Here is a 22803-nt window from a genome sequence, read left to right on the forward strand (position 1 = left end):
CTATACTCTGCTATCTCTATAGGTCAATAAAAATACTTCTGGCCATTGCAAAGTGACAATTATACAACTTTTCTCCTAGATAAGATTAGATAGCAATTAGCAAAAATAATACATATGTAATTGACTTATCAGTTCTGTGTTTCTATAAATACTAGACTGTCAATATGATCACAGATCCATTTAATTACTTCAGCTTTGCAAAACCATTCCAAAGATTGTGAAAAGAAGTTTTGGTGAATGAATCTCTCCACTAACAGATGCTACCAGTTGTTACATACATACATGTGTATACATACACATATATACAAAGAACAAAACCTCATACAACAATTCAACAGACCTTGACAATACCATTCCTTCTACGTCAACTCCATTAAGAAATATCGGACATTCCCTTTCCCCTTTTGACACTCATTTTTCAGAATACCGCCCCCCCCCCCCCGACCCCGCCAATCTGAGGAAAGAGCATAGTCTTTGCATCAAAAGACTTAACTTCCCATCTTCTCTCCATCATGAGCTACCTGCAAAGTCTTAAGTAAGGTACCTCCCAAGGTTTCAGTCTTCCTTTAGTTTCTGAAATGCAGTTAACCAAGTGGTGTAAATGAGATAGACAGTACATGGCATAATAAATATGCAAGCTTAATCTCTTCTTTTCTAACCCTGATTTCAAGCAAATTAACTAATGGGAGAAAGAATGAGGTGTAGAGAGTGATCACAGACTATAGCTGAACCTGCACATAAAATTCTCTAATTTGGTTCTACACCTGTATTTCATAAGTGACTATGGTATCATCATATATTTCACATCTCTCTCTTTATATTTCACTTTAACCAACACTAACATTTCTTTCAAGTTTCATTTTGTTGAACTTTAAATGCTCATTATAGACAAGGTATATGGAATGTTTACGTTCTCATGTCTAAGTTTCTATCACTTTCAACCTGTCAGGAATATTTATTTCTCCTAAGAATAACAGTACTGAAAACATAGGTTTTCTTCTTAAAAAGAACTACTATTTCTTTTCCTCAATGGGAATTCTTGATATTTTGGCACAAATATATGGAAAAAATAAAATCTAGTTGGGTGAGTCCCAAAAGGAGAAATATTTGACAGGCTTGTTCTGTTAATAGTAATTAACTTAAAATGCAAATTTTAACATCACTCTCTATATAATAAAATCTCTTTGGCTAACCTCAGAGTATTAAGTGATTACAATTTTAATGGAAAATTTCTGGCAAAATATTCACCATTGGCTTGTATAATGTCCCAAAGAAGGTCTTTTAATACCACCAAAGGGAGAAGGTTAAAGTCCATTGAAAGTGCCCTTCATTTTCCTGGAATGGTGCCTAGCTCTTGGAAAGCAATTTACAAAAGGCCTTTCTTTCTACTATAATCTTTTTTTTCCTTCCTGATGACTCTTTTATTTTAATGCTTATATAGAGTGCCAGATAGCCACTTAATGCAATGTTCTGGTGCATTAGGCAGTGTTCATGAATGAGTGAAAAGATCTAAGATATGGAGAATGTGAAGATTGGGAAGGACATGAAAAAATGAGCTAGTATCATTGCCAGTATCATTTATTAATATCAGCTGAAGAGATCATTGCTTTTGCAAAGGGAGGCACTGACCACCTCATTTGTTAAAAACAATTCCATTCAAAGTAACCACCAGTTAAGGAGGATGTTTTCCATCTTCTCCCCCTTTCTCTTTAACCTATACCCATATATCAGAGTCATCACAACCATTATAAAATTCCTTAGCTGCCGTCTCTGAAAACTGTCAAATTCCAGATTTTTTCAACTAATATTTTATTTAAAGGAGGTAGGACAAAAACATGTATAATCTCAGTTATTCAGCCCAGTGGTGGATTAGCTTCCTATTGCTTTACTGCTGCTGTAACAAAACAAAACAAAACAAAACAAAACAAAACAAAACAAAAAAACTGTATTGGATTAAAAGCATACAAATTCGTTCTCCTAGTTTTAGAGGTCAGAAGTCTAAAATCAATGTGCTGGTGGGGCTCTGTTCCTTCTGTGAGATTCAGAGGAGAATCCATTTTCTTGTTGTTGCTGTTTTTATTGTTGTTATTTTATCTTCTAGAGACTGTTTGCACTTCTTGATTCGTGCCCCCTTCCTCCATCTTACAATGGATCAATTCATCCTATGTTTCCATCATCCTCTCATCTTTTTCTTCTATGGTCAAATCTCCTTCCCCCCGCCTCCCTCTAATAAGGACATGTGTGATTACATTAGCCCCATCTAGATAGTCCAGGATAATCTTCATATCTCACAATTTCATCATCACAACTGCAAGGTCCCTTCTGCCATATAAGGTAACACCAGTTCCCAGAAGTGGGACGTGGACCTCTTTGGAGGACCATTATTCAGGTCACAAGTAGAAGTGAATATGCAGACTCCATGATGCATTCAGACAAGTTTCAAAAATTACATATTTGCCAGGTATTAGACCTACTTACATAGAAATATGAGAACCACTATACTATCTACAAGAATTTCCCATAAAGAAAAAGACTCATCAAAACTTGGGTAGCTCAGTTGGTTAAGTGTCCGACTTCGGCTCAGATCACGATCTCATGGTTCATGAGTTCAAACCCTGCCTCAGGCTCTCTGCTCTTAGCGCAGAGCCTGGAGCCTGCTTCAGATTCTGTGTCTCCCTCTCTCTCTCTCTGCCCACCCCCTGCCCCGTTCACACCCTGTCTCTCTCTCAAATATAAATAGACCGTAATTTTTTTTAAAGTATTAAGCGAGATGATTACAAAAACATTTTAGAAATTAAGAATGGAAATAATAAGCCCAAAATAAAAATGCATACACTTGAAATGTAAAGATTTCAATATGATTCATATACTTATTACTTCAAAAGTTCCTTTTTTGTTGTTTTCACCTAAAGGGCTAAGGCTATTTGTAGTAATTGATATGTTTTAGCTGCTAAAATAAGTTATATGGCTTCCATAAAAATATTTAGATATTTTATAACTATTTGAGAATGCTTTTGGTAAGGTCCCTTTTGAGGAAATGTCTTAGATGGCTCGGGGCCCTATTTACAAATGTCTGGAAGGTCAAATGATATTTGTCAGTCAGTCATATTTTTTTTTTTAATTTTTTTTCAACGTTTTTTATTTATTTTTGGGACAGAGAGAGACAGAGCATGAACGGGGGAGGGGCAGAGAGAGAGGGAGACACAGAATCGGAAACAGGCTCCAGGCTCCGAGCCATCAGCCCAGAGCCTGACGCGGGGCTGGAACTCACGGACCGCGAGATCGTGACCTGGCTGAAGTCGGACGCTTAACCGACTGCGCCACCCAGGCGCCCCAGTCATATTTTTTTAAAATGTATTCATCTTAAGACCAAAACTGGATACTGTGATTGAGTTGAAAAAGTTCTGATTTCCAGGAGAGTTCTATGTTTAAGGCCACTGAAATGAATTTTCCAGATAAACTTGGAATTTAAAGGTCAAGGGAAAGAGTTCATAATGAATAAATTATCAAAAAAAGTGCTTCTGTTTTGTTTTTCACAAACCACATACCAAGTCAGGGTTTAAATGAATAGTATCCTAAAATGATAATGATGCCGATAACAATATTACTGGTTGGCATTTTATACATTCACATGCACAAACATACATACACATATATCCATGGAACTTTTTTTTAAATCTCCACATATAATACTGAATCTGGATATGGAAATAATGCCATAGATAAATGAAGTTCAGAGATAGCATACATAAAATTGCATACTAAATGCCAAGACCAGGGTAACCAAGATTATGTAGTCTTTTTATCTCCCACAGATCTAATTTGGAATACAAGTCTTTGCAATCTGATTCTAGCAATTACCTGGAATTGATACATATCGATATCATGAACCCTAAATTTGGGAGGAGCTTTAAGAAAAACAGCATATTTGTTGAAAAATGTAAATACCAAAAGATACAGGTTCAGGTCCAACTTCTGTTCTTAATAGCTGTAAATTCAAGAAAATTACTGACTTCTCCAACAGTCAGTAATTTCTTTTTTTTTTTAATAATTTATTTTTAAATTACATCCAGCTTAGTTAGCATGTAGTGCAATAATGATTTCAGGAGTAGATTCCAGTGATTCATCCCCTATGTATACTACCCAGTGCTCATCTCAGCAAGTGTCTTCCTTAATGCCACTTTTCCGTTTAGCCCAACCCCCCACCCACAGCCCTTCTAGCAACCTTCAGTTTATTCTCTGTATTTAAGAGTCTCTCATGTTTTCTCCCCTTCCCTGTTTTTATATTATTTTTGCTTCCCTTCCCTTATGTTTATCTGTTTTGTATCTCAAATTCCCCATATGAGTGAAGTCATATGATATTTGTCTTTCTCTGACTGACTTACTTCACTTAGCGTAATAACCTTTAGTTCTATCCACCTTGTTACAAATGGCAAGATTTCATTCTTTTTGATTGCTGAGTAATACTCATATATACTCAGTAATATATATATATATATATATATATATATATATATAGCCCAACATCTTTATCCATTCATCTGTTGATGGACGTTTGGGCTCTTTCCATACTTTGGCTATTGTCAAATCTGTAATTTCTGGGAGAGTTTTAAAACTTGACAATCGGTAGGAAAGAGGGAAACATATTAGCTAGTCCTTATATTCTTAGTTCAGAAGTCATATGCTCAAAGATGTAGAGTAACTCAAACATTCAACTGGAAACATAAGTAACTTTTTTCACCAGTCTGCATGCCTCAACTAAGACACTCCACACATCTACAAAAGTTGAGTTCATTTTACTAGCTCACACAGAATCCTCTGCATGTGTTATCATTATGCTACATATAAACCAGGCTCACTACTCTCATCTCAAGCAACTGGTGGCCATATAAGCAAGTCCAGGTGATGGTTTCCACAGTTCAATTTATACATCACACTGTACACATGATTTATTTTAAAGGTTATTTATCAGGTATGTGGTTTCTAGATACACAGGTACTTCTCCAGTTTTTGTTATTTTTAAGGTGGCTGTCTTGTCCCACCCCATGTAGAATTAACTACACCCACAGCATTAATACTTTCTATCTCTTCCTAGCCTCTCTCTACTCTCTCCTTGAACCTCTGTTCTAAGGAAAGACCACAGAAAAAAGGCTCCAGCTGAAGATGCAGATATCACCCAAAATCTCTTCTTCAGTTCATGGCAAACACTATGTATAAAAAGAATTGCAGACATTTTCTGGAAGAGATGAGCCTCTGAATGGATTTCTCTGGATGGAAATTTATTGTACCCAGTCTGTCAACAAAACTGACAAATTGATGCAGCTGGGAAAACTCAATTCTTTCTCTACTGACAATATATTACAGAGTCCAGGCATGGATTCATTTGTCTTTATTTCAAAGTTTCAAGCATATACTTTATTATAAGAACTGCACTACTCTGTATGTACATTTGTACATATGCAAATATGTAAGCATTTTTGCAAAACACAGGTCAATCGATTGACAGGTAAAAATTTTAATTATCTTTACAATAATTCAATTTCATTTTCAGGGCTTTCTGACAATGTTCTGGTTAGAGAACTACCGCATTATCAAAAGACATGTTGCTTTTTCAGTCCTAGAAAAAACACAACAGCTTGCTTCCCTTTGAGAGATACCATAATTTCACTTCAAAAAACTTATGATGAGTTAAAGTAACCTTGTCCAAAGCCACTATGATGTTCTTCTGAAGCTAGATATGGTAGTATTTATTCTACCATAAGAATAAGTTGGGAAGAAATGTATATTTAATCACTTTAACTGAGATGTACTACACTGGATGGTAATTTCAACCAAATATTTTAGATCGTTATTAAAGGTCTTAAGATATCAGTTTTAATCACTGAGTGCATTTATCATCCTGGTTGTTTCAAACCATCAAAATTTAGACAAGAGAAGTCAGCTACCTACAAATCTCTTCTAGAAACAATAACTCTATGGTTCTTATGTATTTATTCCTATTTATAAGCTTACATTTCCAACAAAGCTTAAAGAAGAAAGAAAATTATTTTATTTTTTGATGAGTTCTAAATTACAAAATAATCCATTTCAGGTGTACATGTCTGGGGGTTGTGGTGATGTGAAACTAGATTTCAAGCTTTGCATGGTAATAGTGCCCTTTCCTAGCAGCTGCCTTTGTTCCAGGTACAACAGCCTTCAGGACCGCCAACTTACCACATCAGGTAACAAGGCAGGAATTGTGGCAATTTACTGAGTCAATTTTGAGTGTTCCAGAGATCCTAAATAAGATTTGCTAGAACTGTAAATGTCTGTACTTTTGAATAAGTTCATGGTTCCTTGTCATCTTGTAACAGCTATCTTTGGTATAAACAACAGCCTCCAATTTCCCTAGAAATCACATTTTTGCATTTAACAAATCTTACAATATCCAAAATCCAAAATCTTCTTATAAAACTGAAACATTTGGAATATTTAGAATAAATTTATTCTAGCTACAAAATTGAACTTCTTAAATAAAACTCCACAGTGTCCATGTCAAAATTTAAATTGTTAGCTGGTAGTTTGTGGCAAAGATGGTTAAGTAATGAAGCAAATTTGAAATTATATATTTCTCTGTTGAGATTATCATTATTTGTCTTACCCAAGGGAAATGACTTGAACTGGATGTCTGAAATACAACTTATTCAGGAATAGTTCTGTAAACATATTTAAATAAACTGTAGAGGTATTTTATAAAAGTAGTATTTATACTAAAACATGGTATTTATTACTTCTTTTGTACTTCAAATCAGAAACACAACAGAAGAATTAACACAAATCTTCTAAGTTCTGTTCTGAGACAAACTATCTTAAATTTATTAACTTTGACACTCTCTTGTGTTACTTGAAGACATAGGATAAAAAATAAAAGGATATTTAGTTCCAAGATAATTCCTGGGCCACAACAATCAAAAACCATGGGCTGTCTTGAAACAATTTTTTAACCTTTTTCATCATCAGTATTGTGATCTTTCCCAAATATGCATGTAAGCAAGACTGGTATTAAATATAAGGAATCAACTATTTGATAAGAAGTCAAAATCTAATTTTGGGTTTAGCTGTGATTTCAGTTTCCAAGAGGCTCTCTTTCCCACTCAAACATCTCTCTAGTATGTTTATTCATTTTGATTTAAAGAAAGGAAAGGAAGGGAGGGAAGGGCAGAGAGGTAAAAGAAGAAGGAAAGAAGGAAAAAAGTAAGGAAGTGAGGGAGGGAGGTTGGTTATATTCCACAATCCGAAATAAGGTTTAATACTCACTAAAACTTGATTATAAACGGTTGTTGTGTTTTTTACTGAAAGCAATTGCTTTTAAATATACAAAACTAACAAAAGAATATTGGTACAAGGCTTTCATGAGTTGTAATTGATGGCATTAAATATAGATATCACCTACCCAACAATTTTGTCTAGAATAAAGGCCCAAGGAAAGGAAAGATTCTTGAGATTCTTGATGAAATAGTAATAAAATTTATCATTAATTATTTTAAAAGAATTAATTAAAATAACCATTAGAAATCAGAATAAGACTATTGTATTTCTGCATAGGCATTTTTGCTTTTAATTTAGAAAACACTTGCTTATGGCTTGCCCTATGTCAGCCCAGTGGCCAGAACTGGCATTACATTCACTTTCAAGAATCTAGAATAGGAAGTCCATACTTCCAGCATAGCACAATTAGACATTTCTCTCGAGTGAGAATATTCACTGGAGCACATGCAGCACTGCTCAAACCTGTACAGCAGTTACCCTTTGTCCCCATTATGTACCAGTTAAAGTATAAGGGCAAAAATTCACGTGGGACAAGTATGGGAGCTACCTTGTCATAGAAGCATCTTTCTTCATAAAAGCCAAGATCTCATTTCAGCCCAAGGGTTCCCCCAAGAAATGCACTCAGTTAGAAGATTCACTTGCGCTCAGGGGAACCCAAGGCATGGTTCCCATCACATATTTATAATGCACCCAGGCCACTGCCATGTACCAAATCAGAAGTTGTCTTTACTATAAATGCTAATGATTCACTATTATCAGATTTCCAGGTAAACTAGCAAAAGGAGAAAGTGCTTTATTAATCAAAGGCTATAGAGCAAAATATGTGTAGCTATTTTCTGGTACTTGTTCTTAAAATCCTTTGCTATTGATTATGATTGTGTTTTTAAATCATAAAAATAACATATACTTACCTGCACTCAAAAGAACCCAATATGTACAATATGTACAATATCTGGGAAGTTAAATATATGGAAGCAAGAGAAAGAATAATATATCTATAACCCTACCAAATGGAAACACCACTGTTTATAATGGAAACCATTATTCTCACCATTTTCCAGCTTGTTACCATATTTTAGCTCAATATTACATCATAAATGATTTCTCTGACATTGCATCATGTAGAGATATGAAATCTGTTGATTCTTGTCAAGTTTCTAACATGTAGGTACTTGTCCACTATTTTCAATAAATATTTACAAAATTTCACAAAATATATTTGAGTCCTCTGTTTAATTTAGTTGTTTTTGTTTTGTTTTGTGGGGCTTGAACTCAGACCCTAAGATCAAGACCAGAGCTGAGATCAAGAATCAGATGCCTAACAGACTGAGCCACCCAGGTGCCCCCCCTGTGTTTAATTTTATTTTGAAATACATTAACACAAACTCTCTATATAAATGTATATATGTATACATGCATGTGTGATTGTATTTATTTATTTATTTATTTATTTATTTATTTACAAATTTTGGCTTAAAGACTGATATTGAATAGATTACCAGTGCACCCACCAAATAAAAAATCGCCAATATATTTCAAGTCCACTGTGTATGCCTGATCTCAGTCTTCTTCCATGTAAGAGGTAACCTCTGTCATTAATTCTGTGTTTATTATTGTTTCTCCTTTTTATTGTCTTTGTCATATGTTTATATTCCCGAAAGAATGCATTGCTTAAGTTCTCATTGTTTTTGTTTTTGTTTTTAAAGTTTATTTTGAGAGAGAAGGGGGAGAGGGGCAAAGAGAGAGGAGAGAGAGAATCCTAAGCAGGCTAAGTACTGTCAGAGTAGAGCTGGACGCAGGGCTAGATGTAACTAATTGTGAGGTCATGACCAGAGGCAAAATCAAGAGTCCAAAGCTTAACTAACGAGCCACCCAGGCACCACAGGTTCGCATGTTCGAGCCACCCAGGCACCACAGGTTCGCATGTTTTAAACTTTATATTAAAAAATATATATTTTTTGCTTGCTTTCAGGACTTGCTTTCAGGATTGTCCTCCTGATTTTTGTATTCATCTTTGTTGATGTACGTGTCTAAATTCATTTGTTTTCACTCCTGTTTAGAATGAGTTGCATTATTTTAACATAATTTATTTATTTACTTTGTTGTCATGAGAATTTTTCCCCAGGCTTCTAGTTTTACAACTGATATTGCAAATAATGCTAAGCTACAAATATTTAAAAGAACTAAAAGTTTTTTTAAGTATTAAAAAGTATTTGCTTAGTGTTATTTTCAATTCTTTTAGTTGTAAACTCCCACTTTCTTATGCCTTTTGTAATTGCCTTGCAGTTGGATTTTTTTAAGCCATTGCTCAATACACTTGTCTATTACCTGGAGATTACGTTCATTTTGATTACTGATATATTTGGATTTAGTTCTATTTCCTGTTTTGCTTTCTACTTATCCTACACGCTCTATAATTCTTTATTTTTTGTCTTTTTGAGAAAGTATTTGACTAGATATTATTTTTTTCTCATGACTTTCTTCTCCCTTTATTAGATCAGAAAGTATTTCTTTTTTATTTCCTCATTTTCTCTCCAGATATCTTAATATGTCAATCTTTTTTTTTTTTTTTTTTTCAACGTTTATTTATTTTTGGGACAGAGAGAGAGACAGAGCATGAACGGGGGAGGGGCAGAGAGAGAGGGAGACACAGAATCGGAAACAGGCTCCAGGCTCTGAGCCATCAGCCCAGAGCCCGACGCGGGGCTCGAACTCACGGACCGCGAGATCGTGACCTGGCTGAAGTCGGACGCTTAACCGACTGCGCCACCCAGGCGCCCCAATATGTCAATCTTTTAAGCAAAGATAACATTAATCAGTATCTTTACCCTGTTCCTCCTCAATATCTTTGACTATAGTCATCTTTTTTATTAAATTCATTCGACAAAGCAGTCTAGTATTCTTTCAAGTTATTAAGATGAAGAAGACATGGTCTGTAGCCTCTAAGAATAAACACTCTTGTTATAAGAGTTTTACAAAAATATCTTCCCTGTTCGTGGAAGTAAGTGAAATGAGAGCATGGTGGAAAGTGTCATAGGGGAAGAGTAGTCCATCCATCCTGAAATACAAATATTCCTGCAGGACTTGATGATGGGCTTGGTTCCTGACAATGATGAGGAAAAAGGATACAAAAGAAAGTTGAGGAAGAGATATTTTAGCCCCCCCCCCCATAAAATGCATAAGCATAAGCTCAGATGTCAAAAACTGCAATCTAGAAGAAAACTTCCCAGTGTATTAAAGGTGCTGAAGCAAAGAGAACAGATCAAGAAGTACTAGATTTTTCTAGAAGAAAGCAGAGAGGAAGTAAAGAGACTCCAGTAATTTAGAACACCTGATATATCCAGAGCACCTGGAAAACTAGAAAGGAAATTGCTAGGTCAAAGGTATAAATGATGTTAAAATTCTTGATATATTTCAGATAATTTTCATAACTATGTCTGCCATTCTCTTTGATGTTCCTCCTATTCCCTTACATCTCCCCCTTTAAAGCCAACTTTCCTGGATTGCATTTAAAATACCAGCCTTCCCTGATTTAGTATAGCATATTGAAACGAGTCTAAGTGAATTCAAAACTCCTCCCTTTTCCTAGGAATTTCTCCATCGTCATTCCCTGGAACAAGGAAGGGCAGCAGCCTGCCTTATAATGTGTGACTCTGAGACCAGGTCATGGCTGTGAAACTCAACAAATCATCCAACACTGTCTAAAACTACCATCTTCCCTCTCACAGAAATTTGGGGCTCAGATTAATGGTAATTTGTGTCAGACTCAAATTCTGTATGTACTTGGACCTATGACTTACACATTCATTAACTGTGAACTTGTCATATTATATACAATGTAGAAGAAGGGGAGTAGGGTAGGAAAGAATATCTATTTGGTGTAGACAGATATTTCGGAGAACTCAAGTCTAGTACCATAGCAAGGCTGGAAGGCCTAGGGAGCAGAAACTCAGAGAAACAGAGAAACTTGCCAGACTTAATCCCTTCCCAAGGCCATTATCAATCTATTCTCCGTAGTGTGGCCAGATTAATCTCCCTAAAACTCAAATGTCTTTGTCATTTTCCTGCTTGGCAACTTGTTCACGATTCCCTGTCACCTACCTAGGATAAATGCCTAGCAAGTAATGTTATATAAAGTCCTTCCTATCTTTTTCTTCCTTATTTCCCAGCCTCAACCATCAAAGACACTCTCTGCACTCACTAAGGTCCAGTCATGCTGAATGTGCCATGTATTCTCTCACTTCTAGAGCATTACAGTTTCTGTTCTCTATGCACATTTATTCATGACATCAATTTCAGTGTACTTTTCAACACTCTGCTCATGACCTCTCCTCCCAGAATCCTGTCCTTAGACACCAGACCGTGGTCTCAGAGAAGTCTAAAAATTTCCTTCAGGAGTTACCATATTACGCTTACATGTTTTATATGTGTGTGCACACATGTTGAGCCTCTACTAGCCTATAAACATATGTGTAATACCAAATTTTACTGAATAGATGTAACTCATTCCAGGGTTTATGGCTCGATGGGGTGGAGCACTGCATGGTCTTTAGGAGACCATGTGAATCTTAAACTGAGCATTTTAAAGCAGTGCACAACCTGCATAACCATGCATTGTGGACCTATTGGTCTATTTTTCTCACACACAACTCAACCCCCCTTCCCCCCCCCAAAAGGAAGGTGATTTAGGTTTGTAAAAGTAAGACCTAGCAATAGTACCCAGTAAAAGCAGGGCTTCAGTTCATTTGCTGAATTACTGATGGGTGAAAATAAGATTATTATTTAGTCTATTATTTTTATTTAGCATGTCTTTGATTACAAGTGAGTTTTTTGAAGTTGATAAAACATTTAATTACTTTCTTATGAATTATGGGACTTTTTCCTTTTTGATCCGTATGAACTCTATGTATAAATGATATTAATGTTTAATGTGTCATATGTGTTGCATGTAGTGTTTGCTTCCAGTTTTCGATTTGAATTTGAATTTTATGATATTTTTACAAAATATTTCAAAAGCATCAAATCTCATATATCCTTTTGTGATTTTTCCCTTGCTTTTATGATGAGAGCGTCTTCTCATCCCATCTTACAGATTAAAGTATATTTATATCGGTTTCATCCTTTTTTATTTAATCCTGCAACTATCTGGGGTTTGTTTTGTGGTGTGGTGTGACTTAAGACTTACAATTACTTTTGTTGGAGAAAAAATAATAACCAATTTGTTTCAGAGTCAAACTAAAAGGGAGAGTCTTTATTTGCTTGGCCATCTAACTGCACAGTGCAAGTGAAGAGTATCTTTCACTTTTTCAAAAGTATATTTTGAAGTCATAAAAATCACCATTGGCTGGACCCTGAGGCTATGTGTTCAAAAACCCAATGTGTTGTATGCTGTTACTGTTTCCATATTCTGTTAGAACTTTCATTTTCTGTTGTTATTGTTAGCACTTTTAAATAATTGAATAAAGTAAATTATCATGCTGCTTTGCAAGAAAAAGAGCTTATATGTGATGTCTGAGGTTGATCCAAGAGTTGGAAATTATATTTCAGTCCCTGCTTATGCCAAGATCACATATTTTAATCTAGAGACCATTTTGACTCCCAACACAGTGTTAACTGCTAATCCTTCTGAAATCAGGGGAAGGACATAATCTTCTAAATTCCACTGAAGAAAAAGTATTCCAGATAGGTCAAATGAACATAACCAAACTCAAGAACAAATATTTCAAAATTGTAAGTTTTATGTAGTTTTTGTGAACTAGTACATAGGAACTGGAGTCCACCATTAAAATGTTAGTGGCTACATTGGGCTGTTATTGTAAGCTATTAAGGAGCCACGTTCCACTGATCTGTGCTATCAGGTGTGTGCCTGACATCAGGTGTCAGGCAGATTGGACTTGCTGGTTTAAAATGGCTTCCTGGGTCATATGTGATGACTGGATCCTCCCTCCACCTGCTCCCTTATCCTCCAGCAGGCTAGCCCAGCTTGTCCACATGCTCAGTTCCAAGGGCATGAGCCTGGAAACTGTCAAGACCTCTTGGGGCATAGGCTTGAAACTGTCACAATGTCACATTTGTCACACCCTCCAGATCAAAGGTTTAACAGATACAAGGCATGGGGAAACTGAGCCCACCGCTAAATGGGCAGTATTGCAAAGAATGATGGCCATTTATGCAATTTCGCACAAAGAGATGTAGCTTTGTGTTTCATTCTGGGAATCTCTTCTTTGCAGGTGGGATGGAGCGAGGTCTTCAAGTGAAGCAGAAAGGATCTCATTATGACACTGGTGGGCTCTATCCCACACTCCCCTTGTTGACCTGTTCCTCCACTAAAAATAAAAAATCCTCTTTTACTGCATTTGTGTAAGGTGGATAACAAGAGTATATTCTTTAGTGAAACTGCAGTAAAACTTTTCATGGGCCTAAAAGCATTGTGTATAATGTGCCTTTTGGATAAATCAACACTTATTGCAGGGGAAAGAAAGAAGAGACTTCTAAATCATCCTCATTTACTTTTTCACTAATCTACTTTCTGTCTTCATGAATTTGTCTATTCTGACATTTTGCATAAATGGACTCATACAATATGTGGTCTTTTTTATCTGGCTATTTTCATTTAGCAAAACACTTTCAAGGATCATCTTTTCATAGCATACATTAAGTACTTTATTCCTTTTTATAGCTAAATAATATCCCATTGTATAAATACACTGCATTTTGTTTATCCATTTATTAGTTGATGGACATTTAGATTGTGTCTACTTTTTTCCCTAATTTAAATTATACTTGTATAAGCATTCATGTAGAAGTTTTTGTGCAGACATGTTTTCAATTCTCTTGGAGATATATATAGAAATAGATATATATGCATAAACATATAGATCTATACACACACACAGAGATATATGTACACACCTTAGAATGGAATTGCGAAAGTGAAACACTATGTTTCACTGTTTTAAGAATTGCCAGACTATTGTCCAAAGTAGCTGCACCATTTTATATTCCCACGTGTAGTTTATGTGGGTTCTGATTTCCTCACATCACTCATTATTATTCACCAGTACTTGTTATTATCTGACTTTTTTATTACAGCCATCCTTGTGGGTAAACTGTCTCACTGTGATTTTGATTTCCATTTCCCTGATGACTAACCACGCCTACTCTCTTTTCATGTGCTTATTGCCATTTACAAATCTTCTTTGGAGAAATATCTATTTAAGTCCTTTTGACCTATTTAATTGGGTTATTTTTTTTATAGCTGACTGGTAAAAGGTTTTTCGGTACATATTCTCTATATGAGTCCCTAACCAGATATATGATTTGCAAACATTTTCACCCATGTATAGGTTGTCTTTTCATCTTCTTGGTTGTGCCCTTCATAGCACAAAAGTATTTTAAATTTTAATTGAGTCCAATTTATCTATTTTTACTTAGGGTATAATATTTAAGAAACCATTGCCTAATTCAAAGTCAAAGGAAATCTTCAAAGGAAGATTTACTCCCATGTTTCCTTCTAGTTTCAGCTTTTACACTATGCCTTTGATTCATTTTGAGTTAATGTTTGTATATTGTATAAGGTGGGGGTCTAATGTTATTCTTTTGCACATAGATAGGTAGTTGTCTGGATCTGTTGAAAAAAACTGTTGTAAAAACTATTCTCTTCTTTTAAGTTGAAGTATAGTTGACGTGCAATGTTATTTTAGTTTCAGGTATGCAACATAGTGATTCCACAATTCTATACATTATGCTATGCTCCGCAGGGTATGTGTAGTTACCATCTGTCTCCATACAAAGCCATTATGATATTACTGACTGTATTTCCTGTGCTGTACTTTTCATCCTTGTGGCTTATTTATTTATAACTGGAAGTCTGTTCCTCTAAAATCTATTCTTTCTCCCAGTGTATTGTCTTGACACCCATGTCAAAAATCAATTGACTATGAGAGTTTATTTCTGGACTCTCAATTCTGTTCCATTGATACAAATCCTTATGCCAGTACCACACTGCACTGATTACTGTAGCTTTTTAATAAATTTTGAAATTTTAAAGTGTTAGTCCTCTGATTTTGTTTCCTTTTTACACAATTGTTTTGGCCATTCTGGGTCCATTTCCCTATGAATTTTAGAAAGCTGGTCAATTTCTGAAAAAACAAGAAGGGCAGCTAGATATTGATAGGAATTCCTTGAGTTTGTAGATTAATTTTGGGAGTATTATCACCTTAACAATATTAAATCTTTCATTCCATAAAAATAATGTCTTTCCACTTATTTAGATCATTTAAAATTTCTTTTAATGATATTGTATACTTCCCAATGTACAAGTCTTATACTTCTTTTGTTCTAGTTTATTTTTAATGAATGTATTGTTCTTGACATTATTGTAAATATTTTCTTAATTTCCCATAGTTTTAACCTTAGCTGCTATCTAGAATCAGTTACAATATCAAGACAACTTAGTAAGTATCTAATATATATATATATATATATATATATATATATATATATATATACTAACAACTTTTAAGCACAATGAAAATTTTGGCTTATGGAGGATACAAGGATTCAATAAATAAAGCATGAAATAATATGAAAAACATGTTGATCTCTGGCCCAAGTTCTTTGAACAGAGCTCCTAAAATCTTTACAATTTCCTACGTAATAGGAACACTAGGAACATCTTTTGTTCTAGTATTTGAACTTTGACCCTGGTTCCTGATACAAAGCTCCTAAATCCTTTAGAATGTCCTGGGTAATAGGAATATCTTTTGTCCTAAAGAGGCAACTCTTAGTGGGCTCCCAGATGGTTTCAGGATGGGAGCTGGTCACCAGAATGACCAAGCCATGATTAGAAGCTTAGAACTTTCCATCCTACCTCCCACTTTCAGGGAGGGGAGTGGGACTGGACACTGAGCTGACTGACCATACACCTATGTGTTGAGGACCTCATAAAAAAATCCCAAAAGTACAGGGTTCAGAGAGCTTCCAGATTGGTGGACACATCCACGTGCTGCAACTCCATGGGGGCAGAATATCTTGTGCTAGAGACACTTCCAGACTCACTCTGTGCATCTCTTCATCTGACTGTTCGTCTTTACCCTTTATTATTTCCTTTACAGTACACTGATAAACATAATTTAGTGTTTCCCTGAGTTCTGTGAGCCATTCTAACAAATTACTGAATCCAAGGAGGGGGTCATGGGAACCCCAAACTATAGAGAGTCAGTCAGAGGTACAAATGACAGCCTGAGACTTGCAACAGACTTCTGAATTGGCACAGTCTTGTGGGACTGAGCACTTAACTTGTGAGATCTGATGCTATCTCCCAGTACTAGACAGTATCAGAACTGAAATGAATTATAGGACACCCTACTTGGTGTCACAGAGTATTCACTGATGTGTAAAAAGCCCACACATCTGGTTTCAGCAGTATTGTGAGTATGAGTAAAAAAGAAACACAGGAATGTTTCCCCAAACTGTTGTAGGACACTCTTATGCCATATTAAATGGCAGAGTATCTGCTATATAATAAATGCTTGTGAATAGCAAATAAATGAATGACATAATGATGGCAGTGGTGATAACAATGTTTGCTTTACTTATTTTTTTATAATTTTTTAAATTAATTCATTTTGAGATAGAGTGAGAGCATGAGTGGGGGAGGGGTAGAGAGAGAGAGAATCCCAAGCAAGCCCTGCACTGTTAGTACAGAGCCTGATGCAGGGCTTGAACTCACGAACCATGATATCATGACTTGAGCTGAAATCATGAGTCAGATGCTTAACCAACTGAGCCACCCAGGCACCCTGATGTTTGCTTTAATCAAAGGCAGAATATGTAGCCTCTTAGTCTATTCATAACCCTACTTCCTAATTCCTGTCTCTCACTCTATACTCCAAGAATTCCAACTACTTATATCTCCTAGAATGTGCTATTTCACTCTCATATACATCAAAGAATATGCCTGGAACACTTTTATGTCCCCTGCCCAAAGCTCCCTATCTTTGCCTAACTCTTTCTTACCTCTCTAGTCTCAGCCCTGTCTAACTGCCACTTCCATTAAGAAGGCTTTCCCAACATTTTCAGGTTGGGTTAGGGGCCCTCCATGGGTCTCCCATGGTGACTCCCAATTATCCCTGTGGTGGCACCATCACATATCTCTTTGGTTGTCATGCCTACTAGGTTGTAAGCTCCTTGAGGTCTATCTTCACCATCCAGAACAAAGGCTGCTGCATACCAAGTGTTCAAAACATAATCAAACACAAATGAATAAAATTATCCAGAGCAGTCTGTGTCTCTAGGGTATTGGATTCAATCAACATTTCTCCCTTAATTTTCCTGTTTTCTTTGTTCTTCCATTACCTTTCTACAATTGTCTTACTCTTTAATTTTTTTTGTCATGTGTCTATTGTCAAACATGGTCCTGGTTGAAAGCATCTTGAAAGATTCCCTCTAGGGGCGCCTGGGTGGCTAAGTCGGTTGAGCGTCCGACTTCGGCTCAGGTCACGATCTCACGGTCCGTGAGTTCGAGCCCCGCGTCGGGCTCTGGGCTGATGGCTCAGAGCCTGGAGCCTGCTTCCGATTCTGTGTCTCCCTCTCTCTCTGACCCTCCCCCGTTCATGCTCTGTCTCTGTCTCAAAAATAAATAAACGTTAAAAAAATTTTAAAAAAAAAGAAAGATTCCCTCTAACCTTAAAATGGTCATAAAACCAATTAATTGGTACATAAAACCATGATGAGACAACTCTGAAGATGGATGCAAATCACATTTCCAGACCCATTGCCTATTCCCACAATACCCACACACCAACTGGGGTTGAAATCATATCATGCATTTGAAGAGATAATTTTTGACTCACTGGATGTGGTAGTATTTTGGTATGTTAAAACTATGTATAAAATCACTAGGTTTTCAAATCAGTCTATTGTTTCACTCTATTCTCTTCCTTTCACCAACATGTTCTCTGTATTGCACATCTGACCTAAGGTTTACTGACCATGAGATGTTAGGCATGTCATTTTACTTCTCTGACTCCTGGCAATGATATGTGAACACTAACACCCATTTTTCATGTCATATGGAAGGAATGAAATCTAAAAAGTCATGTAAGCCGTCATACCCTATTCCTGGCATATTGAATATGTACAATGATTTCCTTCTCTATCCACCCATCTTCCTACACAGACACAACTATGGTCTTCAGATAAACGCCTAGATAGAAACCTTATTTTTTAGTAAGCATGTGATTGATGGTCACTTTGAACCATTTATCAATAAAAAAATAATAATAATAAACATACTATGAGGAAAACAAAATAAATTGATTTCTTACATTCCTTTTCTTTGTTATTTTTATAAATGTTATTTAAATCTAAGAAATTATTATACTCTCTTGGGATTGGCTCTGGTTACTCCTCAATATATGTACCTCCTTTTAGAATGTCAGTGTTGTTCATGGACACTACCGTATTTTGCTCAGAGTTGAGTATTTTCCAAAACCCTGCAACCCATTTCCCCTATAAATTATTCTTATTAATGTTCCCATACTAAAATGCCTACATATTGCATTTTTTTTTTAGTGCAGGGGGTGATTTCAATATTTCAAAGACCCCTATAAATCAAACATAGTGTTGTAAAAACCAAGCAATTTGGCTGGAAAAGCAAAGACATGGTTCCTGTCTGACATTTGCATCAGAAAGTCAGCCAAGCTTCTGAGTGCATTAGTCCATGGAAACAAGAGTCCTCTTATGATAAACAAGCGCTCTGGGAGACAGGGTATTATCACAAAGAGGATTATTTATGCTAGTTCGAGAAACAAGAAAAGGGGAAAAATGTAATCCCCTTCAGATCTTGAGGCTGCTGATCAAATAAAAATTTCAAAGTAAAATTTTTGAAAATTGGCTCTGAGAGTGCTTATGGTTTTAGTCAGAAAATAAGCGGGCAGAGGGACCTGGGAATGGGAGAATATCGACAAATAGAAGAGCTAATGCTGAATTCTCTTGAAGCAGGATTTTAATTCTCTTAAATATCAGAAGCTACCCCAACTTCATTATAGACCTCATTGGAAATAAAACCATCTCTGTGGGAAAAAAAATAGACTTGTATATATTCATTCAGAAATGCACACTCATTTGGAAACACAGATATGAAGTCCAGACTAGAAAACATACCCTCAAAAAACACCCAAATATGCCCATTCACAAAATTTGCATATTGATTCTGAAGTCACAGATAGGCTTAGGGATGAAAAACAGGACCAAGGGTTTAGCCAAATCTGTAACGTTCAAGAGCATAAAGTGTCTTTAAAGTTAAAATGCCAAACAAAAATTAGTATCTTCTATTTTTAATTTAACATGGTTCAAGAAAATTCTCATCTAGATTGGTCTCTGGTATTATTTTATTCAAGACAAAGAAAGTTTCTTCTAACATATACAAATGAGGCATGATTTTTACTTATATCATAAACATATAAAGCAATCTGGGTCTGTTCTGAAAAATAGATAAAAGAATGAGGGAAACAAAAAAACCAAGTCTTTCATACATACCAGGTTAAAAACTGACTGTGAAAACAACAACAACAAAAAAAACTGACTGTAGTGACTGTGGTCACCTGTGAGAAAGTCAGACTCATTTCAGAAACCATAGAATAACAGTATCAAACATATCAGAAATGATGCAGTTTGTCAGGCATGGCTTTAAATCCCAACTCTGTCTGCCATTTATAAGTTCTGTAGCACTGGAAAAGATGTTTAGCCTCTCTGTGCCTCATCCTCTGCATCTTTTTTTTTTTTTTTTTTTTTAATTTTTTTTTTCAACGTTTATTTATTTTTGGGACAGAGAGAGACAGAGCATGAACGGGGGAGGGGCAGAGAGAGAGGGAGACACAGAATCGGAAACAGGCTCCAGGCTCTGAGCCATCAGCCCAGAGCCCGACGCGGGGCTCGAACTCACGGACCGCGAGATCGTGACCTGGCTGAAGTCGGACGCTTAACCGACTGCGCCACCCAGGCGCCCCCCATCCTCTGCATCTTTAAATGGAGGTAACAAATATTTAACTTTCAGACATTTGTTAGTATTCCATAGTCTCTCGTTTTAGTTATAATGCCAGGTACATATTAAGGTACTCATTCAACATAATTATTATACATTAATATAAAAGTTGCTGAAAATAGTTCATAGATTACATTTAATTTAAATCAACTCTAACATAATCTAATTCAAGCTACATTAAATGAGTAACAAAGATGTTTAAAAGAGATTAAGAATTTGAAAGCACAACCATATGACTAAAACACTCTTTTATTCCAAATGGCTGTTTATCAGTAAAATTCCTGGGATTTCAGGAGAAAGGGAGCCCTTGATGTGCAGCCACAATAAAACAGATGAGCAGACCACAGTGCACAGGTTAGAGGTGACCTTATGGGAGATGACAGGTCTCCAGAAACAACAACATAGTGGTAAACAACAACATAGCGTCAAGTGGAAAATCCACCCCATGAAGCAGTTGTCTTCATTACTCAGCACCAAAAAAAAAAAAAAAAAAAAAAGGTCTGATGGATGTTTCCCAGTGAATTGGCCACCTGCTGTTGGTGCTCTTGTGTCCTAGGGACTCAGGTTTGAAGCAATCTTCCATTCTACGTCTCTGTAATCTTATATCCTAAGTTATATCCTAAAGGATAGGTGCAGCTTGATTATGAGATAAGAATATGGCAATTTAACAAGGGACAGTGGCTAAATGGAGGGGATCTAAGTTCAATACCAGAAGAGAATGGAGCTAATAAAGAACATGTTTGGAGCTATTAAGAGAATGCAATGGAAAGATTAATGTAGAACACTTAGCACATGAAGTTCTCAGGAAATGTTGGTAAATGTTTTTATAGAAAAGTGTACAATAGAATCAACTATTATTCTTAAACGAGCATATTAAATTATTACTTTAATATTATGTCTAACAAGAACTTCTGTCAACATGTCCAAGACTGAGATTAGGATCAAATGTCAGAGATCAAAAACATCGAAGACAACAAGACAATGAGACCCAAGAAGGGGATCAAGATAGTGACAGTAAATTACAATAGGGTATTACTAAGAACCTTTTGTTAGCGAAAGAATAGAAAGGGAGATGGCTTATGCCAGAGGAAGAAGAATGGGACCAATATAATTCCTACAGCCCATTTCACATCCCTGTTCCTCATTTCAACTTTCAACTACTTGTGCCCCATGAGACCTTTGCTACCTGCAAATGAATATCTTTTCTTTTCCTAGGTCATTATATCATAACCATGTCCCACACGACCAAAACCTTGCTTTGTGACTTCAAAATGACAGCTGATAAATATGTTAAAACTGCCCATGTTGAGGAGATATTTTATTTTATTTTTAATGCTTATTTATTTACTTTTGAGAGAGAGCACAGGCAGGGGAGGGACGGGGCGGGGGGGGGGGGGGGCACGGAGATACAGAATACAAAGTAGGCTCCAGGCTCTGAGCTGTCAGTGCAGAGCCCAATGCGGGGCTTGAACTCCTGAACTGTGAGATCAGGACCTGAGCCAAAGTAGGAAGCTTAACCAACTGAGTCACCTAGGTGCCCCTTGAGGAGATATTTTACAAGTCTCTGCCCCACTTCTACACTCAGGATATAGATTTTTTTTTCTCATAGTGTTTGTGGGAGGGGGAAAGCACAATTTATTATAGACTGAAATGTATTTCATCAAAATCCGTATGTTAAAGCTCTGACTCCCAATGTGACTGAATTTGGAGATAGGACATTTAACCTTAAATTAAATGAGCTCCTAATATAGAGATTTCAATCTCTCCCTGTCTCCCCCAACCCCCTGTGCAGGCACAGAAGGAAGCCCATGTGAGGACACAGTGAGAAGGTAGCCTTCTGCAACCCAAAAGAAAGGTCTCACCAGAGACCAGATACCAACTCTGCCATCGCCTTGCTATTGGACGTGAAGCCTCTAGCACTGTTAAAAAATAAATGTCTATGGTTGAAGCCATGCAGTCTGTGATATTCTGTTACTGGGGAGGAAGAAATTTTCCTCTGTCCAAGATTTTTTGTCTGGACTATTAAATTTGCATGAAACACATTACCAGGAGAAAATCAAATTTAGTGTCCTACGTATAAGGAATCCACAAAGACATGAAATTCCAAAGACAGGCAACAGGAGGCTTACCTGACATCCTGGGCCAAGGAGAGGAGTAGGAGTCTCAAAGAGGAGGAAGATCATTACCAGATCTGTAAGAGATGTCTGGAAAAAAAAAAAAAAAAAAAAAAAAAAAAAGGCTGCCCTGTTATACAGTTAAGTTTCTTAGGTGAAAAGGAATCTCTGTTAATAGCTCTCTTTCTGATATAGGTTCTCCTTTACAATGTAAATTGAGGTAGCTGAAGGGGAAGTTAAAAGCTTTTCCTGAATTAGTTGGGTTTTGATTGCATTTTACTCAAAATAGTCTTCATGTCTAAATGATCCATATTGGGGCAGCCTACCCTTGGC

General features: G+C 36.3%; 1 long non-coding RNA gene across 1 annotated transcript in view; it reads right to left on the reverse strand.

Moving 5' to 3' along the window:
* The window catches only part of LOC147582086 (uncharacterized), a 267036-nt gene extending 244476 nt beyond the window's left edge, over window positions 1-22560 (reverse strand). Inside the window, exon 1 of the long non-coding RNA XR_015249843.1 lies at window positions 22486-22560. This is a non-coding gene — a long non-coding RNA (uncharacterized LOC147582086). The remainder of the gene's footprint in view (window positions 1-22485) is intronic.
* Between the last annotated feature and the right edge of the window lie 243 nt (window positions 22561-22803).

Source organism: Puma concolor, chromosome B1, assembly GCF_028749965.1.
Source record: "Puma concolor isolate L17-30 chromosome B1, mPumCon1.1.hap2, whole genome shotgun sequence".
Lineage (NCBI taxonomy): Eukaryota > Metazoa > Chordata > Mammalia > Carnivora > Felidae > Puma > Puma concolor.